At 37.4% G+C, this 13,362-nt stretch overlaps 1 long non-coding RNA gene across 1 annotated transcript in view; it reads left to right on the forward strand.

The window, feature by feature from the left end:
- LOC140514306 (uncharacterized) overlaps positions 1 to 11,265 on the forward strand; it is a 25,297-nt gene extending 14,032 nt beyond the window's left edge. Inside the window, exon 6 of the long non-coding RNA XR_011970539.1 lies at positions 10,311 to 11,265. This is a non-coding gene — a long non-coding RNA (uncharacterized lncRNA). The remainder of the gene's footprint in view (positions 1 to 10,310) is intronic.
- The last annotated feature ends 2,097 nt before the right edge of the window (positions 11,266 to 13,362 follow it).

Below are 13,362 nucleotides of genomic sequence, written 5' to 3' on the forward strand. Positions count from 1 at the left end.
TTGTTTTCACATTCATCATTTCTCCTTAAAAAATCCTAATCCTAAAAGAATTTTTCTTGCAACAAAGAAAAACAGTTAAAGAAAACCACAGACATAGTAATGAAAAGAATACATACACCTCTCTCCAAAATCCTTGTACTGAGTTTCTAATGAGCAAGAGGGATGTTTCCTCCTCTACAGTTATTACGTGATAGATCGTTGCACTAATTTAAGTGGGATTTACTTTAAATGTTTTCATTTATGTGAGTGTAATCATTGTACAGAGTGCAAAGAGGCAGCTAGATGGTTCAGTGGCTAGAGCTCTGGACCTGGAGTGAGGAAGACCTAAGTTCAAATCTGGCCTTAAACACTTTGTAGCTGTGTAACCCTGGGCAAGTCACCTCACTCTGTTTGCCTTTATCCACTGGAGAAGGAAACAGCCTGTAACAGTCCATGGAGTGGTGGGCCTAGGGGAGGCACAAAGAATCAGACACAACTGAACAAATAAACAGCAATCATTGGATATGTATTCTGTGTTCTGCTTGCTTGGCTCTGTAACAATTCATATAGGCATTAATATGTTTCTTTGAATATCTCAAATTCCTCATTTTTTTATACTGGAATCCTATTCCATTACATTTATATGACACAATTTATTTAGCCATTCCACTCTTTATGTCTTTTTCCCCCTACTGTAAAGATTGCTACTGTGAATTGGCGTTTATAGGATTTTTCTTATAGAATCTTTCTGTCTGTAATCTTCTTTAATTGCAGAACAGGTTAGCAGTAGGATTAAAGGATAAGAAAATTTTAGTGAATTTTCTTACATAGTGAATTTAGTGAATTTTCTTCCAAACTGTATTGTAGAATGGATTGACCAGTTCCTGGATCCACCAACTGTATATTAGTGCAGGTTTCATCTCACAACTCTTCCCACATTGACAACTTCCATCTTTTATGATAAACAGTTTGGATGAGGTGATAACCTCAGAATTGTTTTAAACAACAACTTTCTTGTTATTAGTGATCTGGAGTATTTTTTTCTTCAAATGATTGTGTAACTAGAAAATGGGCAGTAGGGACTCAGTCTTACAAATGTGTTCAGTGGGCTCTTCCTGCTGCCCGCCTACACCCAGTCTCAGTGAGCCTGCTTCTGCGCATGTGCAATGGATGACCCTGGCTTCTTCCTCAGAGTGTGCATAGTTGTTTTACAATTGTTTCCTGTCCCCTTGTTGCATGGTTAAGAAAAGCATTTTAGTGGGCTGGTGAGACAGAACCGAATGTGCATACAGAAACAACATGACGTCAAAATCTTTCTGTAAGCCTCTCATGAGGAGACAGTGTAATGCTCAAAGGGTTGGGTCCCCATTGGCCAGTCCCTTGTTAGAGTTATTATTAGCTTTTGGTGAGGTGTTGTGTGTGGGGAGGGAGGATAGTACTTTGTATTTTAAATTGTTAATTGTTTATATGTCAACTATCTGACTTTTATCAGAAAGACTTGATGCAAACATTTTTCTTCACTCTAAAGTACTCTTCTTGACATTTGAATTGATTTGGTTTTGCCACTTTTAAATTTTATATACTATATATTTATATACAGAAACATACTACATACTAAAATACTTTTGTGAACTATTTTGTCCCTTGTTTTGAATTATTTTTCCAATGACAGTTAAGAAAGATTCCTCTTCCATCACTTCTGATGTTTTTTATTCTTCTGGAACTCATTTGGCATACGTTGCAAGAGCCTGACCTAAATCTATTTTATTCTAAACCTTTTCCAGAGTTTCCAGAATTACTTCCCACAGCCTTTTGTATTCTTGGATTTACTAGGCATTGGCTATACTGTTGATTTTCTTTTGGGTCTTGGTTATCTACACTAGCCTATTGATTAATTTTTCTATTTTGTTAAACCAGTGTCAAATGGTTTTTAGTTATCATTGCTTTATTATATAGATCGAGGCATTAGGGATTAGTGTACTATTTCGTGTCTACATTTAAAAATACATTTCCCTTGAGATTCTGGATTTTTGTGTCTTCTAAATGATTTGTCAATTAATCCGCTTCTATAGGCAAGTGGTCAACAAACTGTCTTGATCATGCACTCCCATTAATGAGACATTTTTGAGCATAGAACCCCAGCATACGTGTATTTATCTATAAATTGTATACATGTCTAGGGTTCTAAAAGACAGGGAATGGAGCTGTGATTTCATTAGGTTAGAGAACTCCCTCTCTATAAAATATGGTATAAATTCTACCACTCTATGTTCTAACTTCAGTTTTAATGAGGGTCATAACTGAAAAACATTCACAAGATAGGAAGATCCAGTGTGGGTCAGCACCTTCTCTGCACTACACAGTCCTAGAAAGATGGTTAATACACCGTTTGAATGACTTTCCTAAACCAATTTGTGTCGGAGAAGGGACTTGAACCCAGTTTTTTTTTAATTTAAGGTCAACTGCATCCACCACTATGCCACACTCATCTCTAACTTTTGTGTTAATTTTATCTTTTTTTTGTTCTGTTTTCAACTAATGTAAAAAAAGATACAGAACATTTCCATATACAAAGCAGAACAGAAGGGCAGATTAAATGTGAAACTGGAAATCTCTCATACATATAACTTACTTCAAAATAAAAAAAGCAAAGTTAATTCAATGTAACTTTCAAATATGTCTTGCTCCTTTGGGTATCCCTCTGAACTCCCCCCTGTATCCTTCTGTGCACTTAAAAAATTCTTCCATGACCCTCGTTGTATCTTTTCTTCTGTTCTTTTGGCATTTAGACCTATCACTAGGTCTCCTCTCCACTTAAACTACTCTCTCCAATTAAAAAAAATACTTGTATTAAATAAACAATCAAGCAAAACAAACCTATACATTTGTCATATCCTAAAGTATGTGTCTCATTCTGTCACTGGGTCCATCAGTTTAGACAAGCTAAAATATTTCAAGTTTTTAGAGCATGTTTAAGCATCTCAAGGATTTATGTTTTTGTAGAGGACACATTTTTTTTCAACAACAAAATTGTAATAGTTAAGAGATGAGTAATATGCTTCATCCCTAGTCCTCTGGAGTCATAGCTGATTGTTTCATGGATCCAAGTTCATAGTTTTCAAGGCTGTTTTACAATTTTGTTATTACTACATAGATTTTTTTCCTGGTTTTATTCACTTCGGGAAAATTTACCAACTTTCCTGCTTAGAGTATTATTTCTAATGTCCCCTCTGGCACCTTCTCAATGAGTGTGCTTCATAGTTATCTGTGCCCTTTGTGACTTCTCCAGTCGGAATGTTCCATGGTCTTTTGTTCCCTTTTGGGACTTCCCTTGACAGGGTACTGTCATTTTGAAATGAGATTTTCATTCCCCTCTCCCCAGTATTTCCTCTATGAAGGCATTAGATGTTCTCTGTCCTCCCTGGGGTTTCTAGAGTTAAGGCACTGGTGGTTATCCAATCGATCTCCCTAAGCTTTTGCTCTGTTCTCTGGTGAGACTCTTTTGTCCAGTGTCCACAACTTCTTGCAGGCAGCTAAGTGGTGCAGTGGATAGAGCACCAGTGCAGGAGTCAGGAGGACCTGAGTTCAAATCTCACCTCAGACACTTGACACTCACTAGCTGTGTGACCTTGGGCAAGTCACTTAACCCCAATTGCCTCATCCTGGGTCATCTCCAGACGTGCTGATAAATATCTGGTCACTGGATTCAGATAGCTGTGGAGGAGAAGTGAGGCTGGTGACCTGCACAGCCCTCCCTCACTCAAAACAAAGTCAAGTGCAAGTCATGTCATCATTTCTCTGATGGCATGGTCTTCTTCAGCAGCGAAGGATGAACACAAAACTTCTGGCTCTGTTTCTGTATGAAGTACCTTTTTGGGTTTGGGGGATCATTTTTAGTGTGAAGTTCTTTTTATATCATTGATGAAGTCCAAGTGAGAGAGTAGGACCCTGTGTTATCTATCATGTGGCCCTCTTAACTGGAATTTTGCCTTTTTATAATCTAACTTTAGTTTATTTTAATACTTGGTTTTAATGTGGGTGATACCTCGCAAAGATAGGTAGATCCAAATGGAAGAAGAGGATAGCTGGTTGAGCTTACTAAATCAGAATATTCATTTTTAATCCTGTCCACCAATTATATATGTTTTTCTTGAAATGCTGCCAGTAAAATGTATTGTACCAGATTCCAATATTATTCATGCAAATTAATCTGGTGGTTTTTCATTTTTAAAAATTTTAGTGAATAGGTTCAAAATCCACTGACATTTTTAATTTGAAATACTTTTAAACAGGTAAAGTTATATTTCAAATTTTTTCAAGCATGCATATATGTGAAATTTTGTAGGTGACACATTTTTTTCAACTACAAAATCACTTAAGAGTGGAAAAATTTCTAAGGTCAATTTTTCAGAATGCTCTTACCATAAAATGAGTTTCTTTTTAAAAGGCAATACTTTTCTCACTTGTTGGTAAAGCATCATTTTTTTTTCTGATATCCATGGTAGATAGGAAACTAACACAAATATATAAGACCAAAAGCAATTTCCCCAGTCAAAGGGTATTAGCAAATGATTAACAGTCTTATAAGGGAATATTTCAAATTCTAATGAAAAAAGAAAAATAAATCAAAGTTACTTGGAAGTTTTCCTTCACACCTACTAAATTGCAAAGATGATAAATGATGAGAAGAATCATTTTTGGAGGGCTAGTGGAAAGACAGTCACACTCATATACTCTTGGTGTAGATGAAAATTAGCCCAGCCATTTGGGGAAGAAATTTTGAATTACGCTAAGACAGTGACGAAAATGCCTACATCCCTTTATCTAGAGATTTCGTTGCTAGGAAACTTCACATAGGGAGTAAATTATGGAAAGGTGGTCAATTACATATTCAATAAAAAATTGTATCAGTCCTTTTGTAATAGCAAAGAGCTAGAAACAAGACAGATTCCCATCAACTGGGGAATGGCTTAAAGCAGGTTGGGGTACCTGAATGTCACAGAATATTATGGAGCCATAAGAAATGATGAATATGAAAAACACAGGAAGGCATTGAGGATTTATGTGATGTGATACAAAGTGAAATGTAAGCAGTGCCTGGGACATATACACAATGTGTATATGTACAACAACGTACATAATGATTATAACGATGTAAATGAGGGAAAAAGAGTAAAATCTAAATGAAAGTTATGCAATTACAGTAACCAAGCTTAACCCTGAGAAAAAGATATAAAGAGGTGCTTCCTTCCTAATTTTTGCCAAAACATGTGATTAGACCTGATGGAAATATTTGCTAATTTTCCTAAATGGCTTCCCCTAACTCCTCTCCTGCTTTCTTTTTAGTTTTTGGTTGTAGGGATGGTTGTCTGAGGCAGAGGAAGGGATATATATTGGGAAACAGAGGTGTTATAAAAACAGAAGATAGCAAGAAAAAGTTTTAAAATGTCACCTTTACCTTGAAGGGACAGATTAAGTATATGTGTTTTAAAATATCTGCTAGGCAGGATATTGCTGACAGCCTCTTGGCTTCATCCAAAAGGTCAGCAAATTTTACAAAAAGACAATTGTCTTTTTGTAAAAGAAAAACGCTAAATCTTTGAGTTTGACAACTCCTTGAAGTGGGGGAAAATGTTGGCATATGTAATCTTTGAAGGGGGGTGGTTTAAAGGGTTTTTTTTTAGCAGGGAAGGGGGGAGAGTGTTTTGGTAGCACTTACCATGTTAATACTTTATGGTGAAAAATATGCTTTTCCTCCAATATTTGAATCTAATACTCTAAAAATATTATTCACAGCATATTGTATGTATCTTCTAATATATTAAAAAAATGTTTCTTACTCTTCCTGTAACCTATTTCATAAATTTGAAGGATCAGATAAGTTTGTAGATATTGAAATCACTGTGAGTAATTTTCTCAGGTATTTACAATTGAAAATAGACATGAGATCTCAAGACCCTAGGCCCTGTCAAGTGACCGCTGTCCCTCAGCATCACTCTCCTACTGTCTTGACCTCCCTTAGCCACCAAGGAAGAGTAGCACCAATCGAGAGTGGACCCAGAAGCAGCGTTCTCTGCCACCCATTGGCCACAGCAATTACACAGTGACTACAGCAATGGATCCCCTCTGAGAGAACCTGCAGGTGGCAGTGGCCATACCAAGGCTGCACTTTGAGCCTTTGTCCTATGGAGACACTACCCCTATGGTTAACAGTCCCCACCCCCGGCCCCCGGCCACGTCCCTGCAGTGATCAATCACTGACCATGCAGGAGAAAGCTATCTCTAACTCCATCTCCTACTCTGTCATCACCCCCATGCCACACATCTCTCACTCTAATTTGCTTACCCTTCCACTCTTCCCTTTGAAATTCCTGTTTAATCAAGGACAAGCTTCCCTTCATCCTGGACTTCTTTATCTCCTTCATCTTTTACTAACCCTCATTGAAATCTGTCTTCTCTCTTATGATCCTGCATCCCGGGTCCTCCAATTCACCATTTTACTCACATACTTTCACTTATATCCCCCAACACAGTGGTCCTGGAGAGACAGAGTTGGAGTACTCCTTGTTCTCCATTGCCACTTCCAAAATCTCAATTTACCTGTATAACTCATCAACCTCTCTTCCTCCGAAGTTCAAAGTATTAAAATTTCCCACCCAATCCAGATTGCGGGGGCTGTCGTATCCTATCCCCAGATCATTCTCCCTGCTTTCTCAAGGATTTTAGCACCTGGTTACCAACTTCTCCTCCCCAATTCTTATCTTTGTATTAGGGGACATCAACATTTATGTTGATACTCCTTCAAATTCCCTTACGTCCCAAGTCTTCAGTCTCCTTAAATCTCCTGACCTAGGCTTTTTGTCACCTCACCCATAAATAAGAATGATTATACACTAGATATGATATGATAGATACTATGATAACCCACACTTTCATAATGAAAGCTTCTATTAAAGAATGTCTGCTTCCATAAAGAATATCTATTAAATCTATTCTTTTATACAGCCATAACCTCCTAAGTGCTGCCCCTCTGCAAGCCTTTCTTAGCTTCTCTTGATATCTCTAATCCTTACCCCCACCTTCCAGTATTTTCTCAGGCTATTGCCCCTACTCTGATCAATATTTGTCAGTCAATAAACATTTATTAAGCACCTGTTATGTACTAGGTGGGGTCAGTGGGTTGTTAAGGGAAGAGCATCTTTGGTGAGAGGGTTTGCTGAGTCCTTTTAAGGATTGTTCATCCACCTTTGGTGTCCATCTCTTACCCAGCTCTCACTTGTGACTCCATGAAGCTGTAGCATGTGCAGCAGTCACACTCTGGTAAAGCAATCTTGGCAGATGGGTTAAACTAGGTTAAGGGTATGTGTGTCCGTCCTTCGTTGCCAAAGAAGACCATGCCATCAGAGAAATAATGACATGACTTGCACTTGATTTTTGTTTTTTGAGTGAGGGAGGGCTGTGCAGGTCACCAGCCTCACTTCTCCTCCAGAGCCATCTGAATCCAGTGACCAGTTATTCATCAGGATGACTGGAGATGACCCAGGATGAGGCAATTGGGATTAAGTGACTTGTCCAAGGTTACACAGCTAGTGAATATCCAGTGTCTGAGATGAGATTTGAACTCAGGTCCTCCTGACTCCTGTACTGGTGCTCTATCCACTGCACCACCTAGCTGCCCAGGTTAAGGGGAACCAACAGGTGTCATACCTGTAGATGAGGTAGGGGGATGTCTACCTAAGAATGTGAAGAGTTGCCCCAGCAGAATGGGCAGATGAGAACAATTTGTTCCAATGACCATGAAGGTGGCTGAAGCAGGCACTGTGGAGCTCTCAGAGCTTGGTCAGACATTGAAGATGCCAAGGTTATCCACTACATCCCAGACCATTGCCAGTCATCTTGACTTTTGTTTGACCACTGGATTTTGATGACTTTGGAAGAGAGAGCAAGGTGACAAGTTTGTGCAACTCTGTCTCACCTAAATCCAGTTCATGTGCAAATCAAGACATCACCTGTGATGTCACTGGTCCACTTAGAAGATGAGGGACAACCAACAGACACTCAGCTAAGCTCTGGGGACACAGAGAAACTTAAAGACAATCTCTGACCTCAAGGGGCTTACAAGCTAATGTGGGAGACAAGATGCAAGCAACTATGTGCAGACAAACCATATACAGGATAAATCAGAGATGATCAACAGAGGGAATGACCTAGGCTTAAGGTGGACCAGGAAAGGCTTCACTTCCTTCCTGCTCTAATCTTGACCACATAATGAGCCAATTCAACTCTACTCTGTCCTCAATTCTTGGATTCTTTGTCCATTGTTCTATTAAAACTGATCCCTTGACAAACTTCCACCCTGGATTGCTGCTATCATTCACTTCCTTCTACTGATGAAACTGATGGAAGTCATACATTTATGCTAACTGAGCATATTATAAATTCCTATTGCTTAATTTTAATTAAATCCTCGCTGAAGCGAGGCAATCCTTTTCTTCTTCCTTAATTGATTCCTTATACCATTCACCACAAATGCTTTTCAAATGCTCTTTTCTCTCACTACCCTTTCCTTCCTCCTCCTCAGAAGGTTCTGACCTCTCTATAGAGAAACCTGAGGCCAAAATAAGAGCCTTTTCATCACAAAATGTCAGCATTATCCCACATTCTCTCCTCCTTTCTCTAAGTCATAGAGGTGCTCATCCTCTTCTGAAGGTCAGCCTCCTACATGTGTCTTTGATTCCTCCCAATTAGCCCCTGTCTTCTCTAGCAGTTTGCAACCTCAATCATCCCATCTCCCAAATATTCAACCTTTCTCTATTTACCAGTTCCTTTCCTGTTGCCTTTTCCATTCTTTGAAAGTCTCTGCATTCTTTTAAAGCCTTCTATAGGCCCTAAATAGAATTTATTAGACCCTCTAGATATTATCCTATACCTTTCTTTTTTTCTCAGACTTCTAGACGAAGCAGGCTATTCTAGCTGCATCTTCTGTTTTCCCCTCTCACTTCAAATCTTTGTAATCTGGCTCTTGACCTTATCATTCAACGAAAAGTTTTGTCTCCAAAGTTACCAATGATTTATTTTTCTCCTAGAAATATTTTTAATTTTATTTTCAGTTTCAATTTCTTTCCTTCCATCCACCTCTTCTACCACCCACCTTGTCATAGTGTATGATCTTTGTGATATATTGCTATAAACTCCTTGCTAGCATTTTATTAAACTTTTTTGTATCAATATTGATTAGGGAAATTGGGCTATACTTTTCTTTCTGTTTTTGCTCTTCCTGGTTTAGGTATCAACACTATATTTGTGTCATAATTTTTTTTTGTAGAACTCCTTCTTTATGTATTTTTTTCAAATTGTTTGTATAGCATTAGAATGAATTGTTCCTTAAATGTTTGGTAGAATCCATTTGTTAATCCATCTGGTCCTGAGGATTTTTTTCTTAGCTCATTCATGGCTGGCTTAGTTTATTTTTTCTAGGATTATTTAAGCATTCTATTCCCTCTTCTATTAATCTGGAGAATTTATGTTTTTATAAAAATTCATTCATTTCATTTAAACTGTCAATTTTATTGGCACAAAGTTGGGCAATGTATTTCTTAATAATTTAATTTCATTTTCATTGATGGTGCATTCATTCTTTTCATATTTGATACTGATAATTTGGCTTTCTTCTTCTTTTTTAAGTCAAGTTAGCCTACAAGTTTACTACTACCACAAGTTTATCTACTTTGTTGTTTTTTTCACAAAGCCAACACCTAGTTTTATTTATTAGTTCCACTTTTTTTTTTAAACTCTCAGTCTTATTATTATTTCTTTTGGTTTGCAAGCTTTCTATTTTGGTGTTTAATTGGGGATTTTAAATTTGTTCTTTTTTTGTTTTTTTTTCACTTGCATGAGCAATTCATTGATTTACTCTTTCTCTCTTCTGTTGATGTAAATATTTAGAAATACAAGTTTTCCTCAGTAGTGTGTTGGCTATATCCCATAAATTTTAGTATGTTGTCTTATTATTTTCTTTATCAGTAATGAAATTATTGATTGATTCTATGATCTGTTCTTTGACCCATTCATTCTTTAGCATTAGATGTATTTTTAATTTGTGTTTCCAAAACCCTTTATTGAATGTAATTTTTATTGCATTATAATCTAAAATGTATGCATTTAATATTTCTGCTTTCTTCATTTGTTTGTGAGGTTTTTATGACTGATGCATGGTCGATAAAATGGTGATGAGACTTATGTCTATTGACATCCAAATATTTACTGATTTTTCTTCTTCATCTCTGAGTCATAGAGTCAACACAGGTCACTATTACCCTTTTCTCTTTCAGAAACAAAAAAAACCCTTTATCTACTGCCTACTATATGCTGGATACTATGATAAATATGGAGAGACAAGAATAAAGCAAACAACAATCTCTGCCCTCAAGAGGCTTAAGTGGTACAGGGTTTTGAAAGCACTGGAGGAAGGTGACATACAGACATTAAGTTTATGAATAATCATATGAGATGGGAGAGGGTATGAACAATTAGGAAATCAGAAAAGATTTCATCACCACCTGCCCTCACCACTGATACCGTCTCATATGCAGGATAAAGATTATTTTCTCATTTACAATGAACGATTATTCAAGAGAAGATTAATCACACTATTCCTCATTCCCATATAAATGTGCATTATGTGAAATGGGTGTATTTTTCATCCATTCAGAATCACAGATGACAGGGTCATACAATTTGAGAGTGGGAAGGAACCCCCATCTGGCCTGTCCAATAAAAAAAAAATGAATCCTTACCTGACCAGCATTTCTCCAACTTCTCCCTGAATACTCAATGTTTTAGGGGTATCTAAGTAATGTTTGTCCTGGAAGCTTCAAACAGGCTGAGTTTGCTAATAATTTCTCAATGTAAAGTGCTGTGCGTGTAGGAACTATATCAGATCTCGACTCTTTATACCCCCACCTCTTTTCCATTTAACACCATTCTCTGCACACAGGGGGATCCTTAATGAGTATCTACTGAATAAACAAATTTACAAATTGGTTCTCAGTGTTGCAACGATTGGGAGAAAAGATGTAGGCTAACATTACATGGAATTTAATAATGAATCAGTTAGTCGAAGAAAGCTTTATTGGAGAAAAGCTATGCATTGAATCCCAGGCAATTAAAGAAGACTCCATATTCCTAAAATTTCTTATTTCCAGTCGAATCAGAGAACGTTGATGTGTTTTTAATAGCCAGCTGATATGCATACAGTAATTGAAATGAGCATGATCTGAAATAAAACACAAGAATATATTAAACATATACTAATTTCTTTTTATATTCCATTAGTTTCAAGATAACTGTTTCCCATTCATTTCAGATTAATCACAATCAACCACTTACCAATGGATTCAGTAGTGATTTGTTTCCTGTATATAATTAATTATGATTAATTCAAATCATGTTTGAGCTGAGATCCTCAGCAGGGAAGAAGAATGAGCTTCCATTCTGTTCACATTCTCTTTGTTCAGTCATGTCCAACTCTTCACGACCACATTTGGGTTTTCTTGGCAAAGATACCGGAGTGGTTTGCCATTTTCTTCATCAGCTCATTTTACAGATGAAGAAACTGAGGCAAACATGGTCAAGTGACTTGCCCAGGGTCACACAGCTATTAAGTGTCTGAGGTCAGATTTGAATTCATAAAGATGAGTCTTCCTAATTCTAGGCTGGATACTCTTTCCACTGCACAATCCACTTGCCCTTCTGTTTACATTACTCTCCAGCTACTAATATCTAAAAGTATAAGGAAAATCTATTCTATACTTTAATAAATCAACAATGCTAATAATAATATTAGCTAGCATTTGTATAGTGCTCTAAAGTATGTGAAGTGCCTTACACATATTATCTCATTTTATCCTTGGGTGTCAGGCCTGGAGTCAGAAAAACTCATCTTTGTAAGTTCAAATCCAACCTCAAACACTTACTAGTTGTATGACCCTAGGCAAGTCACTTGACCCTGTTTGCCTCAGTTTCCTCATCTGTAAAATGAACTAGAGAAGAAAATGGCAAACCACTCCAGGATCTTTGCCAAGAAAACCCCAAATGGGGTCATGAAGAGTCAGACATGACCGAAAAAAAAACAGGATAACATTGTCACAACAACTCTGGGAGTTAGGTGCTATTATTACCTCTACTTCTATATGAGGAAGTTAAAGCGTCTTGCCTAGGGTCACAGAGCTAGGATTCAAACTCAGATCTTCCTGATTCAAGGTCCAATGGTCCATGTGGTTGCTTCTAATTCAAATTCAATTCAAGCTTTATGGAATTTAAGCATAAAGGTAGACTTACAAATTTAATTTCACTTACTAATGGCAACAATCAAGGCTGAGTGTTTACACACACGATTAATTAGTTGTGGGAATAACATGTTCTTGGAAGCACGATAAATTTATTGATCATCCTTTGTCGGTAAATCTTTAGAAATGATTCTGACACTCTATAATGTATCATCTTGATTCTTACAACAAAAGTAAAAAATGTATGATCTCTATGTTATGAAATCTAGAGATTATATTTTTAAAATCTGGTTTACTTTTTCTTCCCATTTGAATGAAATCAAGGGAAAATTCACAGATAAGTCAATGTCAGTGCAATTTATTAATCTGAAAACATTTCTCCAAGGATTCTTACCATTCCCTGCCTTGACTTTTTCCTTCTGTGAATTCAGAACTAAGTCACCGTGTATGTTACAGTTGCTGCAATGTCCATGCTTTCAAGACTGGCAGCCAGAGTGGTTTCAGCCACAGTGGGAGCACTAGTTCTGGTGTCAGGCAGTGGAGTTGGGACAGCTTTGGTGGTGGAGATGGGAGCAGAAGGAGGAGGAGCAATCAAGGATCCAGGATGATTCTCATCAGCTCCATTTGCAGGCTTATTAGAACAAATCCTTGCACAATTCCCAGGTGGGAATAAAGGTCTTTGACCATCTCTTTTATGTGAATCAGGTGGACCCAGCAGGCCATGAGGTCCTCTGGGACCATGGAGTCGTCTTGGCCTTCTCAAAGGATTGTTGCATTCTGGATCATGTATGTCATTGTGATGCTTAATAGAGAAAGAATACATTGGAGATTTATGGGTAGAGATTTAATTAAATAGTATTTATTGAATGAGAAAGACAGACAGACAGAGACAGAGAGACAGAGAGTCAGAGAGACAGAGTGGGTAGTGGACAGTCTTAAGAGTCCCATAAAGACCTTGGTTCAAGCTCTGACTCTAACAACTACAGATTCCCCTGGTCTTCCTGACTCCAAATCCAGCAATTTACCCCTCTATTCATTCACATTCCTATTAGAAACCTGGTGAAAGCCTGTCTTTTTGGATAGAGTAGGTACCATA

The sequence above is a fragment of the Notamacropus eugenii genome, chromosome 7, assembly GCF_028372415.1.
Source record: "Notamacropus eugenii isolate mMacEug1 chromosome 7, mMacEug1.pri_v2, whole genome shotgun sequence".
Taxonomy (NCBI): Eukaryota; Metazoa; Chordata; class Mammalia; order Diprotodontia; family Macropodidae; genus Notamacropus; species Notamacropus eugenii.